The sequence below is a fragment of the Schistocerca serialis genome, chromosome 1, assembly GCF_023864345.2.
Source record: "Schistocerca serialis cubense isolate TAMUIC-IGC-003099 chromosome 1, iqSchSeri2.2, whole genome shotgun sequence".
In the NCBI taxonomy this organism is placed as follows: domain Eukaryota; kingdom Metazoa; phylum Arthropoda; class Insecta; order Orthoptera; family Acrididae; genus Schistocerca; species Schistocerca serialis.
The window spans coordinates 444810149-444815589 of NC_064638.1; the positions used below are offsets into that span (position 1 = coordinate 444810149).

The following is a 5441-nucleotide window of genomic DNA, read 5'->3' on the forward strand; positions in this document are numbered from 1 at the left end:
ACTTTACAGAAGCTTTCCTGCAAACCTTGCAGAACTAGCACTCCTGAAAGAAAGGAGTTTCATATCAGCGCACACTCCGCTGCAGAGTGAAAATCTCATTCTGGAAACATCCCCCAGGCTGTGGCTAAGCCATGTCTCCGCAATATCCTTTCTTTCAGGAGTGCTAGTTCTGCAAGGATCGCAGGAGAGCTTCTGCAAAGTTTGGAAGGTAGGAGGCGAGGTTCTGGCAGAAGTGAAGCTGTGAGTACCGGGCGTGAGTCGTGCTTCGGTAGCTCAGTTGGTAGAGCACTTGCCCGTGAAAGGCAAAGGTCCCGAGTTCGAGTCTCGGTCGGGCACACAGTTTTAATCTGCCAGGAAGTTTCATATCAGCGCACACTCCGCTGCAGAGTGAAAATCTCATTCTGGAAACAAAGACTATTATTAATTACAAAAGACAAGGGAAGATATGCAGAAATGGAGGAAGCACTGTCACCACCGAGGGGAAAAACAGTCTGCGTCAATATGTTAATAAAAGATGGACAGGACTGCTGCACAGTGAAACTGCCAAAGGGGCAAAATGAGGTAAGAGAATGGAATAAGAGCTGGAATTATAGTTTCAGCAGGTCGAGGCGCATTGGTTATGCGCTAACTGTGACAGGATATTAGTAGTGAATAATTATTTCGAACAAGAGAAGCTTACATCAGCAGAAAGCCTGTAATTAAACGCGAGTGGTTTATTATTAAATGGAACAGCGTGCGAGATGATGGAGCCTACTTTCTATCTGCCGCCGCGATTTCAGGGATAATTCACCTAAACATTTTGAAGCCTTGTTTATACTGCGCCAGAGGAACCCATGAAAGTGCTACCTGCCGCAAATCTAACCGTCTATACTGGCCTCTGGAGCTCATGAAAGTGCTGCCGCAAATCTAACAAGCTGAAATCAATCTCTAGGGCCGGAATTATAAGAGGCGTTCAAAGAGCAACGAGCCTGAGGCATAATCACAGAAACCAGTCCTTATATCTTAGAAGTATTGACCCTGATTGTTGAGACACTTGTGTCTCTGTGCCACATGGCGGTGAATGGCTGTCTCGTAAAAATCCCGGGGCTGCCATGTGAACCAGTTCCGCACGTACAGCTGGACGTCGAGGTTCGAGGTGAATCGTCTGCCCCTCAGAGCCTTTTTAAGGGGACCAAAAAGGGCATAATAGCACGGATAGAAGTCCGGACTGTATGGAGGGTGGCCGAAAATCTCCCACTTGAATTTCTATGTGAGTCCGCAACTGTGTTGGCTGTAGACGCTTTGCATTGCTGTGGAGCAGAATGATCCCACAGCTGAGATTGCCTGGTCGTTATGATTTGATCGCTTGGCGAAGGGTGATGAAGGTTTGCGAGTAACGCTGTTCATTCACTGTTGCCCCGTGCTGCAGGAAGTGAATCAGAAGGGGGCCATCTTGGTCAAAGAAGAACGTCAGCATAACCTTTCCTGCACTCGTGTGGAGGACAACATCCAGCTGTACGTGCGGAACTGGTTCACATCGTAGTCCAGGTAATTTTATGAGAGAGCCTTGTGGCACAGTGGGACAAGTGTCTCAACAGCCAGGGTCAATACTTCTAACGTACAGGTACTGGTTTGTGTAATTATGCCTCTGGCTCGTTTCTTTTTGAACGACCCTTATACAATGGACGTTGACGGGACATAATTAGTATGAAGGGATCTCTCAGAGTGCCATTTTATTTTTTATGTATTAAACCACTGTTTTGGTGAAAATATATTTTCGTGGCTTCTTGTCGTTCATTACATTTAATTTGCGGTATATTTTTAATTTGTGTGGTGAGAAAATAGCAACAGATACCCAGCTCTCTACTCAGTCACTTATAAGAAATTGTATGGGAAGTCAGCTTTGAGTTTACTGCTCATCGTTTCAATGTAGAGAGACTGTTGCACTCCATAACGCAATAAAGAGAGAAACTTCGTCACAGTTTACTTTTAAAAGAACAAGATCAAACTAATTATGTAGTCTTATGAGGCTCTTAATCATATTTCAGTCAATTTCAGTCTGCATGCATTTCACACAGACGTTCCTGGAACACTCCTAACAAACTGGAACTCCACAGTGTGGACTCGGAAATTTCGTTTTCCTCTTTAAATGAGAAGGGCGAAAGGCACATGTTTTACGTTTTTCGAGCTATTCTTTCGATATCTGGGACTCACCTTGTATGTGAAATATTCGTCTAATGGCGGCACTGAACTCAGTATCTCAAACTAGAATCTTCATGAAGATCAAACTCGTCATCATTTCTGCCTTTGAAATTACCTTGATGTACCACATAAGAATTCAGACCACAAGCACCATCCATTAATGTGAAGAAAGTAACCAAAAGCCATCTGCTCGTCCGGCGGCTTAATGAATATGCCGCAGTCTTTTGGTCGAGGCAGTAGACACCACCTTTTTTCGTGTTGTAGTACTTGAAGATCTCAGGTTTTCCTGATTCAGGACCATTGTTTACTGCATGGTACATAGGAGAGATGAGTATTTCAGCTTTGGACTCCTTGCGCACAAAAGAAACCAGTAGCATATGTCTTTTATAAAACCACAATAGTTGTCTTCACAACTCGTTGCTTATACATAGAAACTGCTATTATTTCTCCTTTTTATTTCTTTTCAGCCTACCGAAGTATATGAGTCCTTTTTTAGAAAGGTAATCGACTAATTCTACTGATGAGTACCATTTGTCAGCTGTACTATTTCTCCGGGGTTTTGTATAGGTTTCACAAATTGAAGAACAGCCTGTGTGGAAACACTGAGACCTTTCTCATGTTAGAAAGGGTGTGACCATCGCCACCTTTTCCAGACCAAATGTACGCATTATACAACTAATTTGTACGAGCATCAGTCAAGCACTGACTTTTCAAGCCGAATTTTGCCGGTTCTTTGGCATACGCATTCTATACCCACACCTTCCACAGAAAAGCACAAGCATTTCATCGAGACACTCTGTTGTACATGCGGAGTAGCAAATTTGGCTGTTTTCGATTAAACGCAGAAAGATTTGTGACATTGCTGCTGACTTATTTACTTTCTTTCTCTCCTCCAGATCATCTGGCTTGTCAAATCGTAATGCAGATAATGAAAACAGTGCATCAGGAAACATTTCAGCCTGTCCCCCTTGCTACAAACAAGCTGTAAACCGATTCGTTCTCCGATTCGAAAATGGCTGAATACACTAATACACCAATTAGTGCCTTCAATTCAATGAGATGAACATCTTGTAGATAGGAAAAGCGCATGGAACGATTTCGTGTAAAATATCTTGGGTAAAGAGGAGTCTCCAACCTCCAAAGCATTTAGGTTTTCTCAGAGTCTTTTCGTTGCCTTTTTCTTATATTAGGTTGGAGGCTACTGTTTCCTCCAGTAAAAACATCTATTCTTACAGAAGAAATAAACTTCTCCATCGTCATCAGCTCTCGTATCATCAATTCCTTCAGTTTCCTGCTCAAAATTAGTGCGTGATAAGTTATATTTCTCCAGATCAGGGTTATTGTCTCTGTTATCGAAATCTTCATCCGAGAATTCACTGAGATGTTCTTTAAAATTTTCATCTGTCTTACGTAATACACACTGCATATAAGATCCAGCTTTCCCCGCACATGGAGAAACGGTAGCATTCAGTAGAACGACGACACACAAACACTTTAGTACGTTGTGACAACTCTCAAGGCCCATAAATGAGAAACAAAGAACAGCAACAATGCAAGAGTTGTGGCACGTATGCTTTTTCATCCAATAGTAAGAGACACAGAAGAGTCCATTTCGCATTGCAAGGGTGTGTGAAATATCATGAGACAAAAAACATCATAATGGTATGAGGGACCGTCCATAGCATTTAAGGGTTAAGGTCTACTTCTTTAGCAGGCTATGAGGATATTGCGATAAAAACTTCTACTACTTCCGTTAGGTGCTCCTTATTAATTTTTGATACCATACTGACCCAAAAATAAGCTGCACTTTTTAACCAAATTTCACACTCGAAAGGTTAGGGTGGCTTTTATCCACTACCTTGTCTTTTTACAAACAAATGCTGTACAAATTTAAGCCCATTGCAATTAAAATCTGTAGCCGAAACTGGCCACAAGGCATTTCACTACGCACAATGCAAACTTCTACAGGAGTTTTATTGGCATTAATTTTGTGTATGTATACCAGTATTGTTTCGCTAGCTTATAATTCAGTTTCGGTTTGATATTGGTAAGAAAGCCTGACTTACGACAATATGAAGAACCATTCAGATCCGAAAGCATCACCAAGCCAAGGAACTCAACGTAGTTACGACTCGAACTTCAAACCTATTGTTGTGCGTTATGCCAAAACCACACACAGCCAGCAGAGAGGCCGGAAGGAAGAATGGACTTGACGAATCAAATGAATGACGTGGCTTCGCTTCAGAAGAAAAATGGAAAAAGGCAGTTTCAACGAGAAAATCGTTCAGGGAGCCGAAATGAAGCAATTATCCGCAGCTTCAAGCTAAGATTCTTTCCTATGTGCAAGATAATAGGAAAGATAGCATGAATACCTCACGAGAAATGATTCACCTGAAGGCCTTGTAAATCGCAAAAGTCTTAAATGTGCCACAACGAAAATTTCGTGTGAGTATTGTTTGGTGTCGTCGGTATATACGGAGAAACGGACTTGCTCTCCTACGAAGCAGTTCATTATATCAGAGAATGCCAGCAGATTTCGAGTAGAAGTTTGTCAACTTCCAGCGTTACGGCATGCAGTTGCAAAAGTGTCGCTAAGGCCCTTTTCATCAGATTGGTAATGCTGACGGAAAGCCAGTATTTTTTGACAAGCTGAGCAGTATGACACAAGACAAGAAAGGGGCGAAAGGTATCTCAGTAAAAGTAACTGGGAGTACAATAAAGTGAATAACTGTGATGTTAGTTGTTACATCCGATGGGGGAAAATTACCCCCTCATGTCATTCTGAAGAGAAAAACCTGTGGGCTTAGAGATTCACTGCCAAGAAAAGAGCTGGATGACAACGCATCTGAAGGTTGACGGGTGGTTTACTGTTTGGAATCGGAGACCTGGGGCATTGCTTAGAGAGAGAGCCAGGCTAGTTTTGAATGTTCTAAGGGACATCTAACTACTGAAGTAAAATATAAACTTGCAGCACAAAGGGCAGATCCTGTCGTAATACATGGAGGAGTGACTTCAAAATTACAGGTATTAGATGTGGCCATATACAAACCGTTCAAGGACAATATCCGAAGAACGTATTCAGATTAGCTCCTGGAAAAAGACAATGTCCTTACACCGTCTAGTAAGGTTAAGTAACACCAGTCAGTCTTTTGTGGGAGTGGATTCTTGCTTCATGATCCTCAATATCATTATCGTCCGTCACCAACGTGTTCAGGAAATGCAGTATATCGAATGCGCTGGATGGAAGTGAAGATGGCGTG

General features: G+C 42.3%; 1 non-coding gene across 1 annotated transcript; it reads left to right on the forward strand.

Moving 5' to 3' along the window:
• Window positions 1–261: 261 nt before the first annotated feature.
• Trnas-uga (transfer RNA serine (anticodon UGA)) lies at window positions 262–336 on the forward strand. Its single transcript has one exon. It is a non-coding gene; the product is annotated as a tRNA-Ser (tRNA).
• The last annotated feature ends 5105 nt before the right edge of the window (window positions 337–5441 follow it).